Genomic DNA, 17,077 nt, shown 5'->3' with positions numbered 1-17,077 from the left:
AACCAAGTCAGTCAGCACAGATTCAATTTCCTATTTAATTTCAACAAACTGGTCAGTACTTTTATTGCACAAAAATATACATGTGACAAGTATTGTAGAATAACTTTTCTCTCTATGGTAACACTTTTCTGTGAATCTGGTATCCTCGCTTTGATAAATTAATTTTAGAACGCTTTGAAAAAGGTTTGCTTTGATAAAATTATTTTTTAGAATTCTTTGAAAAAGGTTCAACATCGTCACTACTTAAAGTCAAGAAAACATTCATTAAGGCACTATCATTTCCTTATAAAACACCAGCATCAAACAGGACAAGGTTGTCACTTTCCATCGGAGAATCATTTTTACACCATCATACCAACCATCATCTCTCATCTGCCTCATCATACTCCTTCTTTCCTCAGTTCACCTCATCCAGTTCCCGACTACATCCAAACCAGCAAAATTAACTACAAACAAACTAGTACATACACTATTCATGGGGCGTGTGCATTTTCTGCTGGTGTATTGTCAGGTAGCTCCTCTCTAAGAACCTCTTCCCGCATTGCGAATGGGTGAATGGCCTCTCCCATGTGGACCTTCAGGTGCATCTTGAGATGGTGCTGGTGGGAGAACCTCTTTTCACACTGAGAGCAGGTGTAAGGCTTCTCCCCTGTGTGGACCCTCTGGTGCCTCTTCAGGCTGGAGGAGTGTGAAAAACTGGCCCTGCACAGGAGGCAGCTGAAAAGTTTCTCCCCTGTGTGAACTCTCTGGTGCCTCTTCAGGCTGGACAAGTGTGAAAAACTGGCCCGGCACAGGTGGCAGCCGAACGGTTTCTCTCCCGTGTGCATCCTCTGGTGGATCTCCACCTGTTTAGAGAAACGAAAGGCTTTCCCACAGAACGAACACAGGAAGCGCTTCTCTTTGCTACCAGATCTACTGATAGTGTTACTACTACTGTCATTTGTCAATGGGCTTGTGTAGCCATTTGCTGTTGAGGCATTGGCATTTTCTGAGGTCTGGTTTAACATAAGGAGAGTGTGAGGAGGACGAAGGCCAGGGAGTGTCTGTGTTTTCTCAGGGTCCATGTTCCAGTTGATAGATCCTATAGAAGGCAGGCTGAAGGCAGCACCTGTTAGGGGGTTAACCTGAGGCGCCATCAGTTTCTCTGAATCACAACTATAGGAGCAGGACGGAGCATCGCTAGCCGAGTCTGTTCTCATACAGACACCTCCCCGTCCCCGCAGACCAAATCTACGCCTCGCCCTGGTCTCAGCCAGTCTGTTGCCTTGGAGACTAAATTCAGATGTTGTTTTGTGTTCCACTGTCTGTTTCTGGTTGTGGTTAACAGTGTTGTTCCCCAGCCCAGAGTTAAGTACATTGTCCCATCCACTAACATCCACTATGTCGCCTCTGGTCCTGGCCTGCTCGGTGATGGCGTCCCCTGGGCTCTTGGCTATACCAGTCTGGGAATCCAAGATGGTTGCCCAGTCTCCTCTGTTAGCCTCCTGCCAACCACCTGCAGGAAGAGGTTACAAAATCTAATTCATAAAAATGGCAGAGAAAACTCTATATATGGAGTTTTTCAATTACCTGGTCAAGTTTATACATTATAATATGTGTTTTTGTGAATAAACATAATGTGTATTCATTTCATTTCAAGAATGGAGAAAAAAACAATAGCCAGATGCATCACTATTCCCATTGAGATCTATTACTGTATGGAGGCTATATGTATTTCTCCCTTACCTTGCTCCCCCATCTTTAGTCCACTCAGCAGATTAATGCTCTCTGGTCCATCTTCTATTGTCTCCTCTTTGACAACCAGCAGATCAATCTTCCCATCCTCCATGTCTACTGACTGTAAGAGATACAGAGTGAGAGGATGTTGGATCAAGAAATCTGATATGAGCAACCTGCTATGGAACATCTGATTGGGCAATGAGGGATTGCTATGAATACTATGCAAACATGTTAGTTCAATTGATTACTTGACACTTTTTAATTCATGGTTTGATAATTGAAAGGCATGGTCCAAATCTTAAGACCAAATTAATCAAGACCTGGGCTTGTATCCACAAACTATCTCAGCGTAGAAGTGCTGATTGAGGATCAGGTCCCGCACCTGTCTATATAGTCTCATTCATTTTGATGACCAAACTGATCTTAGATCAGCACTCCTACTTTGTGGACAGGGCCTGACCTAGTACCAATAAAACGTTAATTCATAGTGGGCTCACCTCAGGGAGACTGTGTGTGGTCCTGTGCTGCTCAGCTGGTTCCTCTGTGGGTTCAGGAGGAGGTGTAGTCTGGTTGTCCTCCATGACCATGGTCTCCTCAGTGTTCCCCAGACCCTCCTCCTTCACCAGCAGCACCTCTGGACCCTCCTCCTCCTGGAAGAGAGGTGATACAGATTACACAGACATACACTCCCTCAGGTACATACACACAGATAATAAACACACTTTCAACATGGAGGGTCAATACTTGCAAACATAAGCAACCACTTAAATTTAAACTGATCCCCTGATACAAAATATGTATCAGCCAATTAAAATCGTGACGAAACGCTAAATTGTAGCTGGTCCCATCAGACAACATGGCACACAGTGAGGTTAGCCTTATGCTAACCTCACTGATTTTATCCAGGCACAACTTCTTCCAACCACACGTTCTGATCATCAAAACAACTATCACGTGTATTTGACTGACTGGTCAAATTGTTCTCTGTGTAAATTGCCTAGTCCACATAATTGTTGCAAATTGTGGCGGCAAGTGTTCGAATCGCACATGTTTTTCACACTCTTTGAAATGTAGATTTGCATGTATTGTCTTAGTGTGTTGAAAAGGGACGTAGCCTACAGCCAACAACTTGAAAATGAAGATTAAGAATGAATCATTAAGCCTTGCACAAACACACTGCTATTGGCTAATAATCGTATTGTATAGGTTATTTCAAATGGTCATACGCATACACTTAAATGTAGGCCTAAATGTTTATATGCAATTTTATAATTATATCCTTGTCAGGACATCACCACCACTCACTGTGAGAAACGTTTGCACAAGGAATCGTCTCCTTGTTCCCATAACCTGAAAGATCCCTACACTGCAAATGGATATGTAAGTATACATTACGACTGATAAAGGGCATCTGCGTTTAATTCGTCTGGTATGGTATCGGAGCAAATGGGACTTGGTTATTTGGTTTTTCTTTCAAGATTAGTAACCATGTTCATTTTCGTAAGGAACAATATTACAACCCTAATAGTGGAGAAGGGTATCTCTGGTATAGAATTTGGTTTCAACTTCAAGAAACTGCCCACTCATTTATACTCTGGAGGCCCAACTGCTGAGTGAGTTGTAGGCTGGTGATTTACTCAAACTGTGTTTAAAGTGGAATGTTTTGTGGGAAAGAAATTGACTTGCACAAAACTAAAGTTATCTTTGTCTTATTTGTTTCAGATTGAACAGGATGTTGTGCTGCTGTTTGGAAAGGGAACATCAGCCAAGTTTTTGCAGAGGTGGGCAACTACATTCAAGCAAAAGATCCTCATGCTAAGCAAGACCCTAAGCAAGGCCACTCAGGGAGCTGAACTTCAGGAGCTGATCCAGATGGCAGAATCTGCAGTTGTTGAGCTGACACGAATGCTGACGGTTAGATGATCATCATTTATCATTTATATTTCAAATGACTCGGAAATGTTAATGTCACTGATGATGGAATTTACCATTTTAATCAGGATCTCTTTGTTTAGGATGGGACGGTGACCTTTCCTCCATCCTTCTCCTGCTCCATTTGATTCCTCCTTCATCACAAAGCCGCAAAAGACCAGCCAAGATGTCTGAATCCCAAGCTGAACCGCATCTTGTGATATTCTAAAAGGTTTGTATTGGCATTCTTATTCTTGGACAGTGCTGTAGCCGTTAAAAACTAACACCATCATTAGTTCATATCGTCTTCAGGCAGGAACCAGTATCCAGGAGCACCTTGATACGATTGACCAGAGCCGCCAACCATATATTCTTGCAGTCGGGACCAGGAAGAGCAGCATCCATTCTTACTTCATCATCCTGGACAAGCGAGCGTTTTACGTCAACGACGACTCTTGGTGCCTTCGATGAGCTTTTCAAGAATCACTTTGTTTTTGATACTGCTTACAATACAATGCTGCGCAACATGTACACCTTTATAAACAGACAACTGTGTACAACAGACATTGGGAAGGTTAAGGAGACTCCAAGGGTTGCTGAGCTCAGAGCTAGACTCCTGCACTATTGCTGATTAAGTTATGTTTTGTTTGCCATGCTAGTTATGGAAGTACCAACTTCCTCATGAGGCATCTCAAGTTGATGCATGGAATGTGCCCTGGTAGAACTCTTAAACTAAAATGTGGTCAAGCAGATTGTTGTCGTGTATTTGGTAAATTTTCAGGCTTTGGGAAGCATTTGAACAGGGCACAATTCCGGAGACTGACAAATTTTGGATGCTAATATAGCCGTTGATAATCAGCCAAGTAATGGGGATTTTCCTTCAAATTCTAGTTGTAACCAGGTTGTACCAATATCTAACAAGAACACACTTGATATGTGTGCGTCTCCAATTGCACAACTGCAGTCTGCAGGTCAGACAACTGTAAATAGTTTTGTATCTTCCGTGGAAGGACTAGTTCAGGAGATACAGGGTCAAGCTAAAGCGACCGCTTATGTATATCTTCAAAAGAGACAAACTGTCAGAAACAAACAACATTCTTTTCAGGATATTGAAAATCCTTTCACATCCTTTCTACTGTTAGATTTGACAGTAGAAGAAAGAACACTACTGGAACTTATGATCAAACAGTCATAACTGATACATTTTCTTACGTTCCAATTCTCGAGACATTGCAGTCAATTTTGTAGAAATTAACTCGGGGCACAATTTTAAATATGGAGTTTACTTTGATTTGGAAGATGGCCTAAAATATATATAAGAGATATCCTCTCTTTTCTAACGAGAAAAATGCATTGCAAATTCAACTATTTTGATGACTTTGAGACTACTAATCCATTGCGATCAAAAAAGGGTATAAGGGTATTCACAATTTGGTGCACAAAAATGTGCACTATTCCATACCCAGGACCTTAACTTATGGATTTGAATCCATTCATGAGCCAATAGTAAGCGATTTGAAAGTGCTTGAGACTGAGGGTATTGAAGTTCCCTTCTTCAGTGGTCGTATACATGGCAGTAATGTCCAAGTAACTGGAGATAATCTTGGTATACATTGCCTGTTTGGTTGTGTGGAATCATTTAGTGCTCGTTATTGTTGCCGTTTTTGCCTCAATGAGAAAGTGGATTTTCAAACAGTGTTCTGAGGATTACCAAAGACTGACTTTACGAACAAAACACATAAACTCAGACCATTGTCAAACTACTCAGTCAAACCCAACACTACCTCATATGTATGGTGTGAAGCATGCTTGCTTATTGAACTCTGCAGTACTTCAATACTACAGGCAATTTTTGTTGATATAATGCAATGATTTGGATCTAAATGCTATTCAGTCTTGATGTCTTCGTAATTTGACATTGATATTTGGTGATCTGGTGCAGAAAGATGATAAATACTGGCAGCTGCTTCTGTTACTACTACAAATTGTAAATATTGTGTTTTCTCCTATACTAACAGAGGGCATTACTATCTGGGGCGACAGGTAGCCTAGTGGTTAGAGCGTTGGACTAGTAACCCACTGGGACCACTGGGACCACCCATATGTAAAAGTAGTGGCCCCAGCCGACTTGTAAGTCGCTTTGGACAAAAGCGTCTGCTAAATGGGATATTATTATATTATTAGTAACCGAAAGGAAGATTGAATCCCCGAGCTGACAAGGTAAAACTCTGTCGTTCTGACCCTGAACAAGGCAGCTAACCCACTGTTCCTAGGCCGTCATTGAAAATAAGAATTTGTTCTTAACTGACTTGCCTAGTTAAAGCTAAATAAAATGTTTAAAAAAAATCTATCTGAAGCACTTAATTGCTGAACATCATCAGGCTTTTCAAGTATTTATTTCCTGATAGAAATCTGTTACCGAAACACCACTTCATGACACATTATCCCCGTTGTATAAGGAATATTGGGCCCATTCTTCACTTGTGGTGTATGCGCTTCAAGGCAAAACATAATTTATTTAAAAAGAAACTGAAGGGTTTTAAGAATGTAGCCAAGTAACACCAAAATTACATGGCATATAATTGGGAAGCGTTCAGCCAGGATAGACTAGCTATAGGTCCAGAAAGATGTCAAGGCTCAATGACCTGAAAGAAAGCAATGAGATTGCTGCCAAGTTGAATGTCTCAGTGCACACAAATGTTTTGTCAGGTATGGATAAAGCCCCATGCTACAGAATATCGTCTTGATTTGGTCATATGTGGTGAAATAGTCATTGAAATGGCAGTATTTTACAAAATTAAGGCTATATTCCGAAAGAGAAATGTTTTTTTTTTGGTTGGGTCAGCTCGTTCTTATGATAATTAGCATGCATTTAAAGTTGTTTTGAAGCAAAGTCCACCATGCAAGGTATTTAACATGACCACAAACTTTTTGATTTGCTCATGTCATATGGAGCAAGGGATTTTTTGACTATATTGTCCCATACTGTCACTTGATAAGTTTAAGCCAAGGCTGTTACTTATGGTTAGGTTGTGAGAAACATTTGTTTTTAATGTAAATGTCAGCATTTTCCAACAAACGTATTGATTTGCTCATGTCATATGGAGCAAGGGATTTGTTTGACTACATTCCAGTGTCACTTGATAATAGTTTAAGCTAGGGCTGAGACGTATGTTTTGGTCATAAAACATATTTGAATGTTGAAACAGCTTTGCTTGAGTTTGGGAAATTCCAAGCACTTTAACAAAATATGATTTACAAGAGAGTAAATAAATTAAACACTGAATAGAGTCAACACATTTGTACTCTAATAGGAGTCACCCAAGATCAACACTAGTGAGTCTCACTATAACACAGTGTTGATTACCTTAGCGTTCAATTTGATCAACACTGGCCAGTGTAGTGCAGGGTTAACTGTTTGCACTCGTGTTAAATCAACACTAGAAAATGTAACACTTTGTACTTGTGGGACCATATGTACTCGCTGACAGTGTTAAATGTAACACTTTCAAATGTATTGCGTAGGCTAGTCTACATAATTAGATTATGGATAAGAGCGATAATATTTGTAGTTGCCAAATGGCGGTCAAGCATCAATCATCAAGTCACCAGAAGACCCTCAATATTTATTGGAAAGGAGCATCAAACTCAATACTGTGCACCTTCACTCCCCTGTGATGCTCATCGTAACTTATTTCATCTGTAGCCTTGTAAACTGCATGGTTTCCCGAGTCGTAGTGGGAGGACCACACAACATATTGTTGCGTGACTCCAAGTTTACTTCGATATGATAGTTAAAAACAAATGAAATCAAATTGTATTTGTCACATACACATGGTTAGCAGATGTTAATGTGAGCGTAGCGAAATGCTTGTGCTTCTAGTTCCGACAATGCAGTAATAACCAACGAGTAATCTAACCTAACAATTCCAAAACTACTACTTTATACACACAAGTGTAAAGGGATAAAGAATATGTACATAAATATTTATGAATGAGTGATGGTCCAGAACGGCATAGGCAAGATGCAGTAGATGGTATCGAGTTCAGTATAATACATATGAGATGAGTAATGTAGGGTACGTAAACATAAAAGTGGCATAGTTTAAAGTGGCTAGTGATACATGTATTACATAAAGATGGCAAGATGCAGTACATGATATCGAGTACAGTATATACATATACATATGAGATGAGTAATGTAGGGTATGTAAACATTATATTAAGTGGCATAGTTTAAAGTGGCTAGATGGCAAGATGCAGTAGATGATATCGAGTACAGTATATACATATACATATGAGATGAGTAATGTAGGGTATGTAAACATTATATTAAGTGGCATTGTTTAAAGTGGCTAGTGATACATTTTTTACATCAATTTCCATCATTAAAGTGAGCTGGAGTTGGGTCAATATGTTGGCAGGAGCCACTCAATGTTAGTGGTGGCTGTTTAACAGTCTGATGGCCTTGAGATAGAAGCTGTTTTTCAGTCTCTCGGTCCCTGCTTTGATGCACCTGTACTGACCTCGCCTTCTGGATGATAGCGGGGTGAACAGGCAGTGGCTCGGGTGGTTGTTGTCCTTGATGATCTTTATGGCCTTCCTGTGACATCGGGTGGTGTAGGTGTCCTGGAGTGCAGGAAGTTTGCCCCCGGTGATGCGTTGTGCAGACCTTACTACCCTCTGGAGAGCCTAACGGTTGTGGCGGAGCAGTTGCAGTACCAGGCAGTGATACAGCCCAACAGGATGCTCTCGATTGTACATCTATAGAAGTTTATGAGTGCTTTTGGTGACAAGACAAATTTCTTCAGTCTCCTGAGGTTGAAGAGGCGCTGCTGCGCCTTCTTCACAACACTGTCTGTATGGGTGGACCAATTCAGTTTGTCTGTGATATGTACGCCGAGGAATTTAAAACGTATTAACCTCTCCACTACTGTCCCGTCGATGTGGATAGGGGGTGCTCCCTCTGCTGTTTCCTGAAGTCCACAATCATCTCCTTTGTTTTGTTGATGTTGAGTGTGAGGTTATTTTCCTGACACCACACTCCGAGGGCCCTCACCTCCTCCCTGTAGGCCGTCTGGTCGTTGTTGGTAATCAAGCCTAGCACTGTAGTGTCGTCCGCAAACTTGATGGTTGAGTTGGAGGCGTGCATGGCCACGCAGTCGTGGGTGATGTCACGTCCTGGCCATAGAGAGGCTTTTATTCTCTATTTTGGTTAGGCCAGTGTGTGACTAGTGGGGGCATTCTATGTTCATTTTCTATGTTTTGGATTTCTTACTTGTTTGGCTGGGTGTGGTTCTCAATCAGAGGCAACTGTCTATCGTTGTCTCTGATTGAGAACCATACTTAGATAGCCTGTTTTCCCACTGTTAGTTGTGGGTGGTTTTTTTTCTGTTTAGTGTTGGTTGCACCTTGCAGAACAGTTTCGGCTATTCTTTTTGTTATTTTGTATTCAGTGTTCAGTCAGTTAAGCTAATAAAGATGAACACGTACCCCGCTGCATTTTGGTCCAATGACTCCTCTTCTTCTTCCGACGAAAGTCGTGACAGGTGAACAGGGAGTACAGGAGTGGGCTCAGAACGCACCCTTGTGGGGCCCCAGTGTTGAGGATCAGCGGGGTGGAGATGTTGTTACCTATCCTCACCACCTGGGGGCGGCCCGTCAGGAAGTCCAGTACCCAGTTGCACAGGGCGGGGTCGAGACCCGGGGTCTCGAGCTTGATGATATCTAAATATCAATATTTAGATATAAAAAGGCGTTTCCACCACCATTTCTCACACAATACACTTTAGCAACCCAAAAACATCCCACCATGACGAAAGAACAAATTATGTCTGCAATTATACAATTTTACCAAAACTTCCTGTTTCCATCATCACAGCTGTCCTTTTTTTATATACAGTATGACTTTACTTAAACTGTGGATGGAAACGTGGTTACAGATGCATCATTTGACTGGAGGAAGATGAGCGTTAGTGTACAGTAGGATTATAGGTTGCATTCTCGTTCTCATCCTACACAAGGCAGTATTGCAGTTCCTTTAAAGATGTTTAAATCGACAGTCTTAATGTAGGATGACACTTGGCCGGTTCCGGGTTGGAGCGAGCGGTCGCATCTACACTTCGGTCCGCAGGTAGTATAACTTTTCATTACATTTCATTATAGTACAGCGGTTTGATTTGTCTAATCTTAGCAATTTCTTCTTAGCTAGCTACATAGCCGTCTTTGTATCAAAGATAATTGCGTAATTATCGTATTTCGTCGTCCTAACGTAGTCTACACTGCTATCTGCCCAGCAGCTAGCTAACGTCCACCGTCTACTAGCGCTGAAGAAACTATTACACTCAACTGAACGACTCGATTAGTGTAGTGTTAGCTAGCTACATAGTTGTCTTTGCTGTCTTCGTATCCAAGATAATTGTGTAGTTTAGAGTGTGTCGACTTAGAGTGATTATCTTAATTTACCGAGGTTAGCTAGCCAGCTATTTGTCGTCCTTAACGTAGGAGATACTGCTAGCTAGCTAGCCAACAGCTAGCCAACGTCTACCGAATTGAACTTCAACTACCCGGTCAACATTCCGCTTCGCTCCACAGGTAGTATCACATTTTCATTTCACTTCATTACAGTACAACGGTTTGATTTGTTTGATCGTAGCTAGCTAGCTACATAGCCGTCTTTGTATCTAAGACAATTGTGTAGTCTAGAGCGATTTTCTAGGTTAGCTAGCCAGCTATTGTCGTTCTTTTAACGTAACGTAACGTAATCAACACTGCTAGCTAGCCAGCTAGCCCCCGATTAGCAGCACTGTAGAAACTATTACACTCGACGGAACGACTTGATTAGTGTAGTGTCAACAACGCAGCCACTGCCAGCTAGCCTACTCCAGCAGTACTGTATCATTTCAATCATTTTAGTCAATAAGATTCTTGCTACGTAAGCTTAACTTTCTGAACATTCGAGACGTGTAGTCCACTTGTCATTCCAATCTCCTTTGCATTAGCGTAGCCTCTTCTGTAGCCTGTAAACTATGTGTCTATCTATCCCTGTTCTCTCCTCTCTGCACAGACCATACAAACGCTCCACACCGCGTGGCCGCGGCCACCCTAATCTGGTGGTCCCAGCGCGCACGACCCACTTGGAGTTCCAGGTCTCCGGTAGCCTCTGGAACTGCCGATCTGCGGCCAACAAGGCAGAGTTCATCTCAGCCTATGCCTCCCTCCAGTCCCTCGACTTCTTGGCACTGACGGAAACATGGATCACCACAGATAACACTGCTACTCCTACTGCTCTCTCTTCGTCCGCCCACGTGTTCTCGCACACCCCGAGAGCTTCTGGTCAGCGGGGTGGTGGCACCGGGATCCTCATCTCTCCCAAGTGGTCATTCTCTCTTTCTCCCCTTACCCATCTGTCTATCGCCTCCTTTGAATTCCATGCTGTCACAGTTACCAGCCCTTTCAAGCTTAACATCCTTATCATTTATCGCCCTCCAGGTTCCCTCGGAGAGTTCATCAATGAGCTTGATGCCTTGATAAGCTCCTTTCCTGAGGACGGCTCACCTCTCACAGTCCTGGGCGACTTTAACCTCCCCACGTCTACCTTTGACTCATTCCTCTCTGCCTCCTTCTTTCCACTCCTCTCCTCTTTTGACCTCACCCTCTCACCTTCCCCCCCTACTCACAAGGCAGGCAATACGCTCGACCTCATCTTTACTAGATGCTGTTCTTCCACTAACCTCATTGCAACTCCCCTCCAAGTCTCCGACCACTACCTTGTATCCTTTTCCCTCTCGTTCTCATCCAACACTTCCCACACTGCCCCTACTCGGATGGTATCGCGCCGTCCCAACCTTCGCTCTCTCTCCCCCGCTACTCTCTCCTCTTCCATCCTATCATCTCTTCCCTCTGCTCATACCTTCTCCAACCTATCTCCTGATTCTGCCTTCTCAACCCTCCTCTCTTCCCTTTCTGCATCCTTTGACTCTCTATGTCCCCTATCCTCCAGGCCGGCTCGGTCCTCCCCTCCCGCTCCGTGGCTCGACGACTCATTGCGAGCTCACAGAACAGTGCTCCGGGCAGCCGAGCGGAAATGGAGGAAAACTCGCCTCCCTGCGGACCTGGCATCCTTTCACTCCCTCCTCTCTACATTTTCCTCCTCTGTCTCTGCTGCTAAAGCCACTTTCTTCCACTCTAAATTCCAAGCATCTGCCTCTAACCCTAGGAAGCTCTTTGCCACCTTCTCCTCCCTCCTGAATCCTCCTCCCCGTCCCCCCCCCTCCGACCTCTCTGCAGATGACTTCGTCAACCATTTTGAAAAGAAGGTCGACGACATCCGATCCTCGTTTGCTAAGTCAAACGACACCGCTGGTTCTGCTCACACTGCCCTACCCTGTGCTCTGACCTCTTTCTCCCCTCTCTCTCCAGATGAAATCTCGCTTCTTGTGACGGCGGGCCGCCCAACAACCTGCCCGCTTGACCCTATCCCCTCCTCTCTTCTCCAGACCATTTCCGGAGACCTTCTCCCTTACCTCACCTCGCTCATCAACTCATCCCTGACCGCTGGCTACGTCCCTTCCGTCTTCAAGAGAGCGAGAGTTGCACCCCTTCTGAAAAAACCTACACTCGATCCCTCCGATGTCAACAACTACAGACCAGTATCCCTTCTTTCTTTTCTCTCCAAAACTCTTGAACGTGCCGTCCTTGGCCAGCTCTCCCGCTATCTCTCTCAGAATGACCTTCTTGATCCAAATCAGTCAGGTTTCAAGACTAGTCATTCAACTGAGACTGCTCTTCTCTGTATCACGGAGGCGCTCCGCACTGCTAAAGCTAACTCTCTCTCCTCTGCTCTCATCCTTCTAGACCTATCGGCTGCCTTCGATACTGTGAACCATCAGATCCTCCTCTCCACCCTCTCCGAGTTGGGCATCTCCGGCGCGGCCCACGCTTGGATTGCGTCCTACCTGACAGGTCGCTCCTACCAGGTGGCGTGGCGAGAATCTGTCTCCTCGCCACGCGCTCTCACCACTGGTGTCCCCCAGGGCTCTGTTCTAGGCCCTCTCCTATTCTCGCTATATACCAAGTCACTTGGCTCTGTCATAACCTCACATGGTCTCTCCTATCATTGCTATGCAGACGACACACAATTAATCTTCTCCTTTCCCCCTTCTGATGACCAGGTGGCGAATCGCATCTCTGCATGTCTGGCAGACATATCAGTGTGGATGACGGATCACCACCTCAAGCTGAACCTCGGCAAGACGGAGCTGCTCTTCCTCCCGGGGAAGGACTGCCCGTTCCATGATCTCGCCATCACGGTTGACAACTCCATTGTGTCCTCCTCCCAGAGCGCTAAGAACCTTGGCGTGATCCTGGACAACACCCTGTCGTTCTCAACTAACATCAAGGCGGTGGCCCGTTCCTGTAGGTTCATGCTCTACAACATCCGCAGAGTACGACCCTGCCTCACACAGGAAGCGGCGCAGGTCCTAATCCAGGCACTTGTCATCTCCCGTCTGGATTACTGCAACTCGCTGTTGGCTGGGCTCCCTGCCTGTGCCATTAAACCCCTACAACTCATCCAGAACGCCGCAGCCCGTCTGGTGTTCAACCTTCCCAAGTTCTCTCACGTCACCCCGCTCCTCCGCTCTCTCCACTGGCTTCCAGTTGAAGCTCGCATCCGCTACAAGACCATGGTGCTTGCCTACGGAGCTGTGAGGGGAACGGCACCGCAGTACCTCCAGGCTCTGATCAGGCCCTACACCCAAACAAGGGCACTGCGTTCATCCACCTCTGGCCTGCTCGCCTCCCTACCACTGAGGAAGTACAGTTCCCGCTAGCCCAGTCAAAACTGTTCGCTGCTCTGGCCCCCAATGGTGGAACAAACTCCCTCACGACGCCAGGACAGCGGAGTCAATCACCACCTTCCGGAGACACCTGAAACCCCACCTCTTCAAGGAATACCTAGGATAGGATAAAGTAATCCTTCTCAAACCCCCCCCCTTAAATGATTTAGATGCACTATTGTAAAGTGGCTGTTCCACTGGATGTCAGAAGGTGAATTCACCAATTTGTAAGTCGCTCTGGATAAGAGCGTCTGCTAAATGACTTAAATGTAAATGTAAAATTAATATATTCTTATGTAGGCTACACTTACATGCAGGCCGTTAACGTTTTATAGGCTATGCATTATTATAAATCATCCATTTCGTCACATGCGTTTTGAATCGAACATCAAGGTCCGGCAGTGAACAGTTTTTTCCTAAACTAAAAAGCTTGATGCGGAGGGGCTCATGGTGAAAGTGCATGTTAAGGGAATTTTTATCTATAATGACTAATTATGTATACATTTCAATCAGGATGTACTAATCAGAATACTATTATGCTACTGTACATGTATGAATTTTCTCTCTTGATCCCAGTATTGAATATAATGTAGTGAATGTAGTCGAGTTTAGAACAATGACGGTCTGTTCCTTGGTACAAATGAATGAACTATATCTCCAGACTGTCTAGAATGCTTATCTACACTGACTGACCTTGGCTCTAGGCGAGGAGGGAAGGCTTGAGAGCTATAGAGCCTTTCTACCAGTGTCAAGAAGAGATGGAACATTTAGAAAACGCTGACGTCATTTTCAGTTTATAAACTGTGGTAAAATGTGTATGTACTCAGTACTCTCTTGATTAAAGGCGGTTACTTGACTTTTAAGACCAGGCTCTGTCCATTCCTATAAAATAAGGGTCTTACAAATTCTTATGAATTGACAGAGTGTTTAATTGTAATTGGGAATTAAAACAGAGGAATTAAATTCCTTCAACAGTACACTATTGATTTAGAGTCAACCTCTTTAGTAGAGTGTGCCGCCTAGAAGTAATGGTGACAATGGTAGCCTACATGGCTGAAAACGTGTTTACGATGTATGATAAACTTGTGTCGTAAGGACCTCTTGTGGATAGGTGTGTGTGAAACAGAAACATGAATTTTGTCATATATGCCAAAACTGTGAAAATGTAGTCTAACATTAGTATTAGCTAGTAACCTAGGATGCATCAGTGCAATATTGGCACCCAACATTTTGTTACAGACCAACGGAACAAAAGTCACCTTGAATTTGAAGGTTTAAAATATCAATCTAGTTGCTTGGGTTGACCTATTTTATGAAATGCTATTGGTTGGTGGATATAAAGTCTAAGGTCTTTGATAGGCTGATTAAGAATTTGTGCCAGGATATAAATCAGTGCTACCTGTTGAAGTTAGCATAGGCCAATGCGTGCCATGTTATGGGACCAGCTACTACAATTTAGCATTCTGTCACGTGCAAGTATGATGATTTTAATTGGTTGATACGCATTTTGTGCCAGATAAGCAACCATTTAAATGGTTTATGTTTGCACAGTGGTGGAAAAAATACCTGACACTCATCCTTGAGTAAATGTAAAAATACCTTAATAGAAAAATACCAAGTAAAAGTGAGTCACTCAGTAAGATTCTACTTGAGTAAAAGTCTAAAAGTATTTGGTTTTAAATATACTTAAGTATCAAAAGTAAATGCAACTGCAAATATATACTTAAGTATCCAAAGTAAAAGTATAAATAATGTCAAATTCCTTATATTAAGCAAACCAAAAGACAATGCTATTTTTTTTTAATCGACAGATAGCCAGGGACACACTCAGACATCATTTATAATGAAAACTCCTTGAGTTTTCCAAGATGGCAGAGCAGTCATATGTCTTTGTCTTGTCTTGTCCCATGTATACAGTGGGGCAAAAAAGTATTTAGTCAGCCACCAATTGTGCAAGCTCTCCTACTTAAAAAGATGAGAGGCCTGTAATTTTCACCTAAACCTCAACTTCCTGCAACCATCTTCACCCAATGGGATGTGGATCCGTTTTTTTTCCTAAAGAATTTCTATATAGCTAGCTAACTAGCTATCAGCTATCAGTCAGCTAACCACTGCTAGCGGTCATCAGCTAACCAGCTAAACTCTCGCCAGTTCGTACAATGCGTTTCAAACCAGAGCATACCGGACCTACCGCAAACTCTGAACCTTTTTATCTGGATCATGGCAGCTAGCTAACTGCACGGAACCCCGCCGATCCTTCACGACTGGAATACCGACATAATCTGCCCGAGGATCCCAACAGGCCCCTCAGGTGCGACGTCCCCTGAAGGCCCATTCTGCTAACCGCGGCCTGCTAGCTATCTATAGCATATTGAACTGTTAGCTGATCCATCGGCCAGTTTCTTGAACCACTATAGCCATTTTGCCAAGTGGACTTGGACCCCTACTAATTCCACGACTTGTCTGGCAACGTCACCGCACGAGGAGGCAAAAACAGACTTCCCCCCCATTGCGACGTCTCTCTAAGGCCCTTATGCTAACTTGCTAGCCCCGGCCTGCTAACTGCTAGCCCCGGCCTGCTAACTGTCTGAATCGCAGTGTCCCCATCCAGTCCAACCACTCACTGGACCCATACTATCACTTGGCTACGCATGCCTCTCCCTGATATCAATATGCCTTGTCCATTACTGTCCTGGTTAGCGATTGACTTATTTCACTGTAGAGCCTCCAGCCCTGCTCAATATGCTTTAACCAACCATGTTATTCCACCTCCCACATATGTGATGACATCACCTGGTTTAAACGTCTCCAGAGACTACATCTCTCTCATCATTACACAATGCCTAGGTTTACCTCCAATGTACTCTCTTCCTACCATACCTTTGTCTGTACATTATGCCTAGAATCTATGCTATCATGCCCAGAAACCTGCTCCCTTTACTCTTTGTTCCAAACATGCTCGATGGCCAGTTCATATAGCCTTTAGCTGTACCCTTATCCTACTTCTCCTCTGTTCCTCTGGCGATGTAGATGTTAATCCAGGGCCTCCAGTGCCTAGCTCCACTCCTATCCCCAGGTGCTCTCATTTGTTGACTTCTGCAACTGTAAGTGCCTTGGTTTCATGCATGTTAACATTAGAAGCATGGTCCCTAAGTTTGTTTTATTCACTGCTTTATGTCTTAGCCATGTCTGAATCCTGGCTTAGGAAAACCACCAAAACCCCTGAAATTCCCATCCCTAACGATAACATTTTCCGCCAAGATAGAACTGCCAAAAGGGGGGCGGTGTTGTAATCTAGTGCAGAGATAGCCTGCAGAGTTCTGTCTTGCTATCCAGGTCTATACCAAACCAATTTGAGCTTCTACTTCTAAAAATTAACCTTTCCAGAAAAAGGTTTCTCACCGTTGCCGCTTGCTATAGACCACCCTCTGCCCCCAGCTGTGCCCTGGACACCATATGTGAATTGATTGCCCCCCATCTATCTTCTGAGCTTGTGCTGCTAGGTGCCCTAAACTGGGCCATGCTTCACACCCCGGCCATCCTACAATCTAAGTTTGATGCTCTCAAGCTCACACAAATTATCTATGAACCTACCATGTACAACCCCA

The 17,077-nt window shown here is 43.8% G+C and overlaps 1 pseudogene; it reads right to left on the bottom strand.

The window, feature by feature from the left end:
- LOC135507627 (uncharacterized) overlaps positions 1-17,077 on the bottom strand; it is a 30,400-nt pseudogene that overhangs the window by 1,735 nt on the left and 11,588 nt on the right.

The sequence above is a fragment of the Oncorhynchus masou genome, chromosome 21 (assembly GCF_036934945.1).
Source record: "Oncorhynchus masou masou isolate Uvic2021 chromosome 21, UVic_Omas_1.1, whole genome shotgun sequence".
Lineage (NCBI taxonomy): Eukaryota > Metazoa > Chordata > Actinopteri > Salmoniformes > Salmonidae > Oncorhynchus > Oncorhynchus masou.
The sequence above is the reverse complement of the archived record's forward strand: the minus strand, read 5'-3'. Positions and strand labels throughout refer to the sequence as shown.